Raw genomic sequence first — 13,502 nt, forward strand, 5'->3', positions numbered from 1 at the left:
CCTTGGTCTTTGACTTTTCAACCAAATCATCCGATCTTGTTTGTTGATCTCCTTGTGATGTTCCTATGAAGACCTTATAACAGGTTCACACTTGCTGTACCACTTTGCATTACATATTTTCTGTGGCTATGACAAAATACCTAGGACCAAGAAAAATAAAGAGAATAGGGGTTTATTAGTCCATAGTTTGGGAACCTGGGAAGTCTAGGAGCTTGCTGCCTGCATGTTCTTGTTGTTTGGTGAGGAGGGTGTCCCATGGCCAGATCGAGCAAGTGTGCTAGCTTGGGTCTCTCTTTCTTAGGAAGCCACTAATTACTCGTAGGGTCCCCACTTTCATGACCTCATCTGATCCTAATTACCTTTCAAAGGGCTTCACCTTGAAATACCTGTAATGTATGACTTTGGGGATTAAGCTTCCAACACATGAACTTTTGAGGACACATTGAAACCAGAGAACATGTCAACAAGGAAACTAACCTGCTGGCATAGGGAGTTCTAGTCTCAGACCTGCCTTTCTCAGCATTTTTACTCCTTTCAGGGGATGATTGATGACAGACCGGTAAACTTATGAATGGCAGGAAGCTAGGTTTTGTAGGGGTTGGGCTAACCTTAGGGGAAGCTCTTTAATGTTCCATAGTTGAAGGCATAGTTGGCTGGATAATCAAATAAGTCAGATAAATATTTAAATATTCAATTTTAACTTCAGACCTGGAAATGTGCAATTCTTTGCCAAGCTTTTGATGCAAGGCCAACCTTTTCCTTTGAGTTTGGGTCTGGTGGCCAGGTTCTGTGTTGTCTGTTTTGCCCACAATACATGGTCTTCAGTCTCTATAGTTTGTTTCATCAGAGAGATTTGTGAAGTTATCTGAGTTGAGAATCATATGTGTTTGTTTTTATAGTTTTCTCCCTAGGCTTTTCCAGATAAATCCTCCATACCTCATTTGTCAGGGGTTCTTTGATGACTGTAGGGATTGGCTTTTGTTGAGTTTTACGGGAATGGTAGCACTTTTCACAAGATATGTGTGTTTGTTCGTTTGTGTGTATGTGCTGGTACAGGGCTTGAACTCAGGGTCTGGGTGCTGTCCCTTAGCTTTTTTACTCAAGATTGATGCTCTGCCACTTGAGCCACAGTTCCACTTTCAGCTTTTTGCTGGTTACTTGGAGATAAGAGTCTCACTCACTTTCCTAGCCAGGCTGGTTTTGAATCATGATTCTCAGATCTCAACCTCCTGAACAGCTAGGATTTTAAGTGCGAGCAACTGTTGCGGGACTTGTTTACATTGTTTTAAACAGGCTGCTGGTAGAGAAGAGCATCTGAGTCCCTGTGGTAGACACTGGCTGTGGTCTCTTATTGAGCATGCAAGTGTCATGGTAAAGGACCTGTGGTGTCTGTGAGCATGTTGAATAGAGAGTCTTCTGAGTTCATGGTGTAGGTATGGTAGGTCCAGTAACCTATTATCCAAGTCCCTGTCCCTGCATTTATGAATTTAGGCATACCCATTACCTGGGGGTGGGATTCTACCTCCAAGAGTTTTTGGAAATTCCCTAACATCCACTATATCATCCACCATGTTTCCAAGATAGCAACAGTTAGACCTAGTATCCTTATTTCAGTAGGGGGCACTGATGAAAATGAGAGTTTTTAGACCCCCCCAAGCCCAAATTCCAGGAGCTTCATATAATCAGCTCTAGTCACTCACCTCTTTATTACGTGGCAAAAGGTATGCTAGGGGAAGACAGCACTTTGGTACATCTTCAGCCATCTTTGGGGTACAGACGAGCTAAATACTTAAATAGGGAACTGGGGGTTAGGAGGCAAAAGCTATACATAGTTAAGAGAGTCTCAAGTGACAGGTGTGTTCAGAGGTGGTGTCTGGTGGTCTGACAGCCCATTGTCTCAAGGTTGGTCAGGTGGAGACTTGTTACAATAGGAGTCATTGAGGCCTGGCAGGTGTTCTGATCCTTTCTGGAATCCAAGATGGCTGCAAAATGACTCCAGAAGAGAATATATCTGGACAAAGGACACAGATATAAAGTGGAGGAGTCAGAGATGCCTAGACTTTATTCCACTCCAGTTAATTTGTAAGTCCAAGTAAGGAGGCAGTGTTTCTCAGGAAAAAAAAAAAAGCAGTTTTTTTTTTAAACACATATCACATATCTCCCCAGAACCCATTCCACTGGAACCCCTCCATTTTCTGCTATTGGCTTTGGGGAGATTGTACAAGATCTATATAATCAGTCTTCCATGTGATGACTTAACCTATTAACTACAGGACCAGGTTCAGGAATGGATGTGTGACTCAGTTTAGTCTAATGAGGTAGGAGAAGATATTGGTTGAAAGCTTTTGTGGGGTGCAATGGGAAAGTCTGGGAGCCTTCTCTCCTTGTGTATTGGGATGCAGCTTTGAACTACAGCATTCATTTTGCCACCACAACTCTAGAATAATTTTTTAAACTACCAGTCTTGAGCTTGAACTCGGCCTGGGTGCTGTCCTAGAGCTTTTGTATTCAAGGTTAGTGCTCTAACATTTGAAACAACTCCATCTCTGGCTTTTTGGTGGTGAATTGGAAACAAATGTCTTACCATCTTTTCTACCTGGTCTGGCTTTCAGCCCTGATCCTCAGGTCTTGAATCTCCAGAGTAGCTAGGATTACGGGTATGAGTACTGGTGCTCAGCTTCTGGGATAATACTGATATTTTGAAGGCTTAGATGACAGATGGAAATGGTGTATGGGAACTTAGTCACAAGAAACAGAGAAATGACATTCTGAAAGGTCAAGTTGGGAGTCTTTATTAGAAAGCTGGTGACTGCAGGTGGACTTGTATCCCAAAGACCTACAGCCTCTCAAATATACTTAACACTGTTAGGAAGCTGAGCCATGAGAGCAGGAGAGGAAAGAAAGAGCAGAAAAATAATACCAACAAACCAGATCAACTCCAGTGGAGAGCTAAAGTGGAACACCATGGTGACCAGAAGAGAGTCAGGAGACTCAAGACATGAGGTATGGCATCCCCCCACGCCTGAACTTGTCCAGGCCCAAATAGTGTCAGGGTAAGGGGGCAGGGTCACAGGAACCTTGAGAGTCTCCAGAGTTCAGGCACAGTCTAAGTCCCTACCCCTGCCTCTATGAATTCAGGCACACCTATTAATCACCTGATGGTGGAACTTTCCTGCCTCCACCATGAAGACAAGATGGCGCCAGTTAAACCCAATTCTCTATCATCCACTACGTGGCTAAGATGGCACAAGTTAGACCTAGTATACTAATTTCAGAAGATGACATTTTCAGAAGATGACATTCTATATAAAACTAGCTCTACCTTGGTAATATCCAGTTACTACTCAAAACCATAGAGTTTTCTAAAGGTATTTTGAGTTTTCTGTTACTTGTTACAGAGATGGGAACTTTTACTTTCTTAGAGGAGAGGCAGTTGTGTTTGGAATATGACATTTTTTTTTTTAGGCTCTCTCCTTTGAGAGGCATATGAAGCAACTGCAGGTCTTCCTGAACCCTTCTGGTTTGGAGCCAGACACTGGTGGCTCATGCCTGTAATTCTAGCTACTGAAGATTGCAGTTTGAAGCCAGGCTGGGCAGAAAAGTCTGTAAGACTTATTTCCAGTTAGCTAGCAAAAAGCTGAAAGTGGAGATATGGCTTAAGTGGTAGACTGCTGGCATTGATTGAAAAAGCTAAGGCACAGCATACAGGTTCTGAATTCAAGCTCTAGTACTGGCACACACAGATGTGTGCACTCACACACATTCTGATCCTAGGAAGGACTATGAAATCCAGGTTTAAAAAGCATCTACAGCAAGAGTGGTGTCCTTCTTTAATGTTAGTGTTCCTTTAAACAGAATGCTCACCAAATACACTTCAAAATGGATAAGATGTACAAATAAAGAATTGTTAGCTTTTTGGGAACATGTATATTGCATGAGATAAACATGCTGAGAACAGCAAGAGAGTATTTTCACAAGGGCACAAAATGACTTTTAAAAAAGCTGTTTTGTCTAGTCATTTTGTGGGAGGGAAACCTAAACCCTATCATCATTTCTATGTAGAAACAGCCACCAGAGTGTTGTTTTCACAAGATGCTGTCACAGGGTGGCCCTTGTGGGGAGGGGCTTGAGGGAGGGGGAGTGGCTGGAATGGTGTGTCCTGGGAGATTACAGATTACCTTCTAAGGAATGGTACCTGAGATCATTGGCTCCCGTGTCCTGCCAGACTGACTCTAAGGAGACCCCTGGACCTTCTGTAACTTGTTTCATAGGTTTTCTTCTGCTTGGGCTGGTTTCTCAGATCTCAACCTCCTTCCTGTGTAGCTAGGATTATATGTATGAACCACCTGCACCCTGTACAAATCACTTTTTTTTTTTTTTTGCTACTGGTCTTGGGCTTGAACTCAGGGCCTGGGTGCTGTCCCTGAGATTCTTTTGCTCAAGGCTAGCATTCTACCATTTGAGCCAGAGTCCCACCTCTGGCTTTTTTAGTAGCCAGAGTTGGAAAAACAAGTCTTATGAGAGTGATGTTTAAACTCAAGGCTTTGTACTTGCTAGACACATGCTCTACCACTTGAACTACACACCTCAACCCTTTTTGTTCTTTTTTTTCTTTTTTTTTTTTTGGCCAGTCCTGGGGCTTGAACTCAGGGCCTGGCCACTGTCCCTGAGCTTCTTTTGCTCAAGGCTCGTACTCTAAAATCACTTGAGCCACAACACCATTTTTGGCTTTTTCTGTTTATTTGGTACTGAGGAATTGAACCAGGGCTTCATGCATGCTAGGCAAGCATTCTACCATTGAGCCACATTCCCAGCCCCTGCTCTGGTTATTTTTGAGATAGGGCCTCACTTTTTGTTCTGGCCAGTCTGGACTATAGTTCTCTTGCAGCTGGGATGACAGATATGCACCATGATACCCAACTTTTTCTGTTGAGATAGAGAGCTTGCCAACTTTTTTGTCTGGGCTGAACTTGAACCACAGTCTTCCCAGTCTTTATTTCTCTCTTGCATTGGCTGGAGAGTAGGGAGAGTTCCCAGCACGTGGCCAAGAGTGATTATTTTTTTAGTAATAGCAAGTGGTAATGTAGAAAGATTGGTGGTTATGTCATAAATGCACATTACAATCATTCAGCTAGGACAGCATAACAACATCTTGTTCAATGAAAAGCCATCTTAGGGTAGGTAGGCCATCTTTCATCTGATGTCACATGATGATGAACTGGCAAATGATGCATTTTCAAACAATCCCTCTATTGTTAAATGATGCATGATTTTTTTTCTTTTTTTTTTTTTTGTTGCTAGTACTTTTTGTTGCCAGTCCTTGTGTTCTTGATGGCTTTCTTGCTCATGATTGGTTGTAGATAGAGTTTCAAAGGGGCTTTTTGCCCTGACTGGCTTTAACCCAGGATCCTCAGCTCTCATTGAGTAGCTAGGATTGCAGGCATGAGCTACTGGTGCCCATACATGTGCTAAGTGATGGGAATAGAGTGGAGACCACCACAGGGATCCTGTCCTCAAACGAATCACTGTAGAGGTGAGGCATACTAGCAATTACATTATGGGGAGATACTCATCCTGCCACAGCAGGAACTGGAGGAAGAGAATCTGAGCTAGTCCTGGGGCAGAATCAGGGTAGGCTTCCTATAGGAAGTGACATCACTATCAACATCATTGTTATTGCAGTTTTTATCCTTAATTGTCATAATCTTCATCACTGGCACCATGTCATTTGCCATTATCACATTATCATTGCTATTACTGTAATCTTTCTATCCCCATCATTACCAATCCAGCATCCATTGAGCACCTTTCATATGCCTGGCACCGTGCAGAGCTCTTTGCTTGAGTTGTCTTCTTTAATTCTTAAGTTGTTACTCTTGTTTTAGAAGTGAGGAAATTGAGGCTTATAAAGGTTAGGCAACCTGGCTAAAATCACAGTGAGTTTCTCAGTGTCACATCCAGAATTCAAGAAGCTGTCTTCTCCAGAGCCTTCCCTACTATCGTAGGAGAGGTAGGAGTTGGCCAGGCTGACGAGATCAAGAAGGGGATTGAGGAAGCATTCCTGAGAGAGGGACGTGGAGGGCACAGGGGCTCAGATGACAACTCAGGGGGAAGTGGGGTCCGGTCCCAAAGAGATCCTGTGTGGCTGGAGTGAGGGTTGAGAGATGAGGGGCTGGTCCTGCAAGCCTGGTTGCTTTGTCAAGCATTTGGATTCATCTTGATAACAACAGGTTATCAAGATGTTTGTGCTGTACAAAGGGCAGCCTGGTTGCTTAGCGGACAGTAGAACTGAGGATGGGGTGAAAGCAGCAGCAGAAGAGGGGTCTGAAGCATTATCTCCCTCTTCCATACGGAATTCTGAGACTGAGAGTAAGACTACCCTCTCACCACACACATGTGGACTCATCTTTAGAGCTCCCTCCACGTATCTATTTCCACAAACACCCAAAGGTTAAAAATCAAACAGGGGAGGCTGAATTCATACCATTTTGCTCAAGACAGCTGCCCCTTCCTTTGGGATTCTGGACCTGAGCTTTGCCCAATAGCTTCCTAGAATAGTGTTGTCAGTCAGCTTTCTGTTGCTATAACAAAATACCTGAGTATTAGGAATTTGGGAAGGCTTCAAGGGGGCTGCCTTTTTTTTTTTTGCCAGTCCTGGGGCTTGAACTCGGAGCTTGAGCACTGTCCCTGAGCTTTTTTTCTCAAGGAGAGCACTTTAGCACTTGAGCCACAGTGCTACTGCCAGCTTTTTTGAGTAGTTTATTAGAGATAAGAGTCTCACAGTTCTCTGGGCTGGCTTTGAACTGTGATCCTCAGATCTGAGCTCCCTGAGTAGCTAGGATTACAGGCCTGAGCCACTGGTACCCAGTTGGGCCTTCTTTTCTCATTTGAAAATTTCCATCATCTTGCTCTTAATGGTTTTGAGGGGCCTCTTATGAGTTGGGGTCAGCACCAGGTAACTGGATACCATTGGCCATCTCTTTCATTCTCCAGGTCTCACCCTCCCTTTTTGTCGTTGATTTCTATGTCCCCTGAGGTCCCTTCCAGCTGTGGCTGTGTGAAGCCCCACAACCCCCAAAACTCCCCCAGACAGAAGAGTAAATGGGTTCTGAGACTGTGACCCTAGGGCAGACCCGGAAGCCTGGAACACATTCAGATGTTGCAGATGGAAGATTTTTCTGCTTCAGTTATCTTCTTTGCAGGCTTTGGATTTTCAGGCTGGGCTGGCAGCTTGGTGGGAACCATTTCTGAGCTGGCTGGAGGCACGAGTGGAGGACCTCAGGGTTGCAAATCTGTTCCTTTCCTTCCAGTGTCAAGAGCTTGAATGCTTCTAAGCACAGAGAAACCCGCTCACCCAGAGTTCCTTATGGCTAGCGATCACAGAATCCTCACACCTGTTCACCCTGCATAGCATGATGTGTCTGAACCATTGAAATGGTTGGCTTTACTGATTAATTTCTCCCGGCCCCATGTGTGGACCTTGGGTGGCTGCCATCAGTGTAGCGTTGACTGCTCTGGTGTCTTCCTCTAGCCCAGGGGGTGGACTCACCCTGCAGTGGGAGATGAGAGACCAGGCATATGGAGCCCACCTTTGGCTCTACCCACCTTTCTTATTTAACCACATGTATTTTAGCTTCTTTCCAGTTTTTACCCTCTGTACCTTGATCAAGTCCTGAGAGCAATATCCTGCATGATCATGTTTTCTTGGTGATTATTACTCAGAAGGTTTTGCTACAAGGCATTCTTAGATGTCCCTGATTCCCTGGCCCTGGTGAGTTTCTTGCTGCTGGGCTGAATGGAAGTGGTTTTTTATGGTACTGGAGTTCTAACCCTCAGGGACTTGTGCTTGCTAGGCAAGTGCTTTACCACCCAAGCCATGCCCATAGCCTTTTTGACTTTAGTTATTTTTCATATATAGGGTCTTGAATTTTTGCCCAAATCAGCTAGCCTAGACCATGGTCCTCTTATACTGCTTGTGTAGCTGAGATGACATGTACATGCTAACCTGTTCAGCCTCTTATTGTTTGAGATGAGGGCCTCAAGAACTTTTTCTGGCCTACAATCTTTGGTTTCTGCCTCCTGTGTAGTTGGGATTACAGTGCACCATTCCTCTTGGTTTCAAATGTAAGAACTGTGTGTGTTTCTCAGATCTGTGGAGGGCACTTTGACTATGGAGGGCACTCAGCTGCTCAGGGACCTTCCATCTTCCCACAGCACTGGAGACAGGCTTTGTGTTCCCAGCAGCAGCCACTTGCCTGGGATCTGTCTGTCTAGGAGGAGGTTTCATCTCTCTTTTACAACCTGCTCCTCCTAGCTTCCTGCAGCTTCTGGGGAGGACTTAATTGAGTGGCCAAGCAAACTTTTTCTATAGCACTGATAATTATCTGGCTACAGTGGTGTAGTTATTGAGCAGATCAGACACCACTCCCTTCTGCAAGTCCCAAAGCCCATGTGCTGTCTGTCCTCTCCAGACTGAATGGGGGATGGTCAGAGCTGTGTTGGCAGAGATGGTATGAACACCTGTCTCCTTTCACCTTCTAGGATGGAGCATCTTTTGGAAAAAGAACCAGTCCCATCCAACTTAATTTGTCTCACCTCACAAAGCAATTAAAGACTCCCTCTGGGTCAGGCACAGGTGGCTCACACCTAAAACTGTAGCTACTCAGGAGGCTAAGATCTGAGGATTGAAGTTCGAAGCTAGTTCAGGCAGGAAAGTCTGTGAAACTCTTATTTTCAATTTTCAGTTAGGGAGCAGAGTTGGAAGTAGAAGTAAGGCTCAAGTGGTAGAGTGCCAGCCTTGAGGGGAAAAGCTCAGGGACAGCACTCAGGCCCTGAGTTCAAGCTCCAGTACTAGTGCATGCACACACCTACATGCACATGCACACACATGTACACAGGTGCATGTGACCCTCTGGGACTCTGAGCAAAAAAGTCATTTAATAGCACTGATGTTTTGCTTGCAAAAGGGGGAAATCTGATCCTGGTTGGTAGAGGTTCATCGTACCAGAGGCAGCTGGGCAGGGGACCTTGGTGTGCTGGCTTCCTGCTGCCGCCCTCACTGGCTCTGGCTCTGCTTGGGTACAGACACCAGGCCAAGTGCCCAGGGAACATTGTGCTTTTTGTTGCAAGGAGGGGAGAATTAGAAAGTCAAATGCTGCTCTAGAATGGGAGCCAAGAGAACGGGGCAGGGGAGCTGGGGGCCTTGAGGAGGCTCAGCCATACTTTTGGAGGGCTTGCACACCCCAGGGCTGTGGCATGTTGGGAGAAGAGTAGCTGGGAAGTGAGTAGCCCCTTTTATTCCTTTCTATCTCTCCAGTGGGAGCCCTCTGCCTCAGCCTGGCCGCAGAAGGCTGGAGCTTGTGAAGCTGACCAAAGGGAGATAGGTTGTAAAAGAGCCAGCCTGAGAAGGGTACTGGATGCCAGGCGGAGGAGGAGTCTCCGTGCCAAATGGAAGGTCTCTGGGGTGTTGGTTGTGTCTTACTTTTCTACAGTCACACCTCGTTTAGGCATCATCAGAGAATGAGCTGTTCCTCACAAGTGACTTCCCAAACTCTGTGCAACTGAACTACGTATGTGTCAAGCTTTAAAAATGATGGTTCTTTTTAATCGTGGTAAAATACTCATAAAGTTCACCATCTTATACTTGTTTTGATGTATAGTTGGATAGTGTTAAGTACACTCACATTGTTGTGCAGACACCCCCAGGCTTTTCATCATCCCAGATGGAAACTCTACCCATTAAATAGCTCGCCATCACTCCAGCCTCTAGTCTCCGCCTATATGAATGTCACTTAGCAGAATGCCATGTGGGAGCATGACAGAATTTTCTTTTTTAAAGCTGAATAATACTCTGCTGTATGGATGTACCCTATTTTGTTTATCCATTCATTGATTCTGTGGACATTGGCTATTGTGAATCATGTTGCTATGAATGTAGAGATACTTGAACTTGAGCTCTGGGCCTGGGAGCTGTCCCTCAGCTCTTCAGCTGAAGGCTAATGCTCTATCTCTTTGATCCATTATATATTAAGTGAAGTAAGCCAGGCCCAAAGAAACATAGGTCCCATGGTTTCCCTTATTTGCAATAACTAGTATATGTCTGAATCAAGCAGAAAAGGTCAGATAAGTTGATGTTAGGGAAATGAACCCTAAGATATGTATTCAAACTTTTTTACTTTCATGCGATTGTTTCTAACATATTTATAAGATTATTTCTTTGTTGCTTTCTATGTCCCTCCCCCACAGTATAACCCCTGCTTTCACTGTATATGATGTTGGTATAATTTGTGGAGGGGAAGGGAAAAAACAAATTGTTAAAACAGGGATACAGTTGGACCCATTCCAACAATGAGATGTACAAGTCGTTATGTTGAAAAACGAACTTTACAACTTTGGTGGGGGGAGGGAGGATTCGATGGGGGAGCGGGGGAGGGGGAGGAGAATGGGAAGGGATGGGAAGGGGAAACAAAGGAGGAGGCTATAATGCTTGATAAGAAATGTACTCATTATCTTGCCCATGTAATTGTAACCCCTCTATACAGTATTTTCACAATAAAAAAAAGTCTCACAGACTTTCCTGCTGGGCTGACTTTGAACCTTGATCCTCAGATCTCAGCCTCCTGAGTAGCTAGGATTATAGGCATGAGCCACTGGCGCCTGGCTTTCTTTTATAAGCTTTCTTTTACAAATAACTATTTTAAAAGTATTTTCTGTTTGGGGGTTGGGGAAGTGGCTCAGTGGTAGAGCGCTTGCCTTGCATGCATGAGGCCCTGGGTTCGATTCCCCAGCACCACATAAGCAAAAAGAAAAAAGCTGGAAGTGACGCTGTGGCTCAAGTGGTAGAGCACTAGCCTTGAGCTAAAAGAGCTGAGGGACAGCGCCCAGGCCCAGAGTTCAGGCCCCACGACCGGACCCAAAAAAAAAAAAAGAAAAAGAAAAAAGTATTTTCTGTTTGACATGATACTTGTTGAAAACACTTAGACGATATGGGCAAGTTAAAATAAAAGGAAAATTACCCTTTTCCCTTTATGTGAGGGAGAAACTTCTTGGATATATCATGTTTACATTTTGATAGATACTGTGTTATTATCATTATTAATCTTTTTTTTTAAAAAGTACTACCAGGGATTGCAGTCAGGGCCTTATGCTCTGTTACTTGATCCAGGCCCCTAAATCGTTTGCCAACTTGAGTAAGAAATAGTTAATTGGTTTTACAAGTATCCATTTCTGTGAATGTTTGTCTTTCTCTCTCTCTCTCCCCTTCCTTCTCCCCTCCCTCCTTTTCCCTCCTTCCCTCTCTCCCTCCGTCTCTCCCTCCTTCCCTCTCTCCCTCCTTCCCTCTCTCCCTCCTTCCCTCTCTCCTTTCCTCCCTCTCTCCCTTACTCTTCTTCTCCCTTCCCTTCCCCCTCTCCTCTCTCTGTCTTTTCATGCTGATCATGGGTCTTGAGCTCAGGGCCTGGACTCTGTCCTTAACCTTCTTCTTGCTCTAAGCTAGTGCTCTACCATTTGAGCCACAGAACCACTGCCAGTTTTTTGCTAGTTTAGTGGAGATGAGAGTCTTACAGACTTCACTGCCTGAGTTGGCTTCGAACTTTGATCCTCAAATCTCAGCCTTCTGAGTAGCTAGGATGACAGATGTGAGTGTTTTTTCAGTGTCAATGTTTTGCATTTCTTCTTTTGGGAATTTGTAATTCATTATCTCTGTGTATGCCTTCACCTGAAGTATTTTGTTCATTTATGAGTATTCTTTGTCTCTATCAAGAAATCTAGAAATTTTAATTCCCTTAGCCTCTGCATTTTGCTTCTTATACTCTTTGATATAAAAATCCATTTGACAAGTTGCAAATATCACAGTAAAACCCTTTTATTCAGTTAATTTATTCTTATTAAATTAAAAAAAAAGCTCATGCCTGTAATCCTAGCTATGAAGGATGCTTGAGAGGATTGGAGTTCAAGGCCAGTTCAGGCAGAACAGTCTACAGCACTCCATTTCCAAAATAACTAGCAAAAAGTTGAGTGTGAGGCATGGCTCAAGGGGTAGAGCACCAGCTAAGCAAGCCAGCTGAACAAGTACAAGGCTCTGAATTCAAGCCTCAGTATTGCCCCCTGGGAGAAAATATTTATTTATTTATATGCCCATTGTGGGGCTTGAACTCTGTGCTGTCCTTGAGCTCCTTTCCTTTAAGGCTAACACTTTACCACTTGAGCCATAGTGCCATTTCCAGCCTTTTCTGTGACTAATTGGAGACAAAAGTCCCACTATCTTTCCTGCCTGAGCTGGCTTCGAACCAGGATCCTCAATTCTCAGCCTCCTGAGTAGCCAGGATTACAGATGTGAGCCACCGATGCTTGGCTAACATTTTATTTTTGTATAGTAATTTCTAAGTGGGTTTTTTTAAAAACTTCGGCTATAATGTTATTCCTAGCATACTTAACCTCTCTTTGATGTTGTAGGTCTTCATCTACATTTTAATTTCTTATAGCACTTTCATACTTAATTTTTACATATATCTTGGATTCATTTATGAAATGATCTGAATTCAGTCAAAGGTGGAGATTCCAAACTTACCTGCCCTCACTATTGGTTCAAAATGCTCCACTTTGCCTATGTTCATTTAAATATATTCTTCGATCTATTTCTGGAGTTCTTTCTGTCCAATGATACAGATCTTTGTTCTTTTGCCAGTACCATGCTGTTTTAATATTTTAATTATTTTAGGGCACGAATCCCGTGGTTACAAAATTTCTTGGCTGGTCTCTTGCATTCTGTTTCCAAATGAACTTTAGAACAATTTAGCTAACTTAAAAAATAATTCCTCTATGATTCTGATTGAAAAAATGCATTAAGCTTATAGAAGAATGTTGAAGGAGCTGGCATACTTAATACTGAATATTTTCATCTGGAGCTTTAGTATATACATAGTTTTCTCATCTAGATCCCCCCATACTTCTCAGGTGGCTCTGTGGGCATTTGGAATTGTTTGCTTATCGTGGGGAATGCTATCGTTTTCTAGTATATTTCCTATATTAGAAGGAAATTGCTCTTTGTGTATTTACATAATCACTGATCTGCTTACTGAACTGAAGCTCTATAATCTTTCTTTTTTTTTTTTTTTGGTCGGTCGTGGGGCTTGAACTCTGGGCTTGGGCGTTGTCCCTCAGCTCTTCGGCTCAAGGCGAACGCTCTACCACTTGAACTACAGCGCCACTTCTGGTTTTCTGGTGGTTTATTGGAGATAAGAGTTTCACAGACTTTCCTGCCCGGGCTGGCTTTGAACCGCGATCCTCAGATCTCAGCCTCCTGAGTAGCTAGGCTTACAGGCGTGAGCCACTGGCGCCCGGCTCTATAGTCTTTCTGGGTTTCATGGGTTGACAATAATAATAACTATTCCTTTTTAGTGTTTCTGCATTTATTGTCTTTTCCTGACCTGTTGCTATGGCCACACCAATTTTAAGTAGTAGGGATGATACTAGGTATCCTTGTCTTAATTCTGACTTTAATG

The 13,502-nt window shown here is 43.8% G+C and overlaps 1 protein-coding gene and 1 non-coding gene across 2 annotated transcripts in view; both read left to right on the top strand.

Annotated features, from left to right (window-relative positions):
• Nucleotides 1-13,502, top strand: part of Ntn1 (netrin 1) — a 177,912-nt gene that overhangs the window by 44,803 nt on the left and 119,607 nt on the right. The window lies entirely within an intron of this gene.
• Trnaa-ugc lies at nt 10,724-10,792 on the top strand. The gene has a single exon. It is a non-coding gene; the product is annotated as a tRNA-Ala (tRNA).

Source organism: Dipodomys spectabilis, unplaced genomic scaffold (assembly GCF_019054845.1).
Source record: "Dipodomys spectabilis isolate Male_0828 unplaced genomic scaffold, ASM1905484v1 ptg000004l, whole genome shotgun sequence".
NCBI lineage: Eukaryota > Metazoa > Chordata > Mammalia > Rodentia > Heteromyidae > Dipodomys > Dipodomys spectabilis.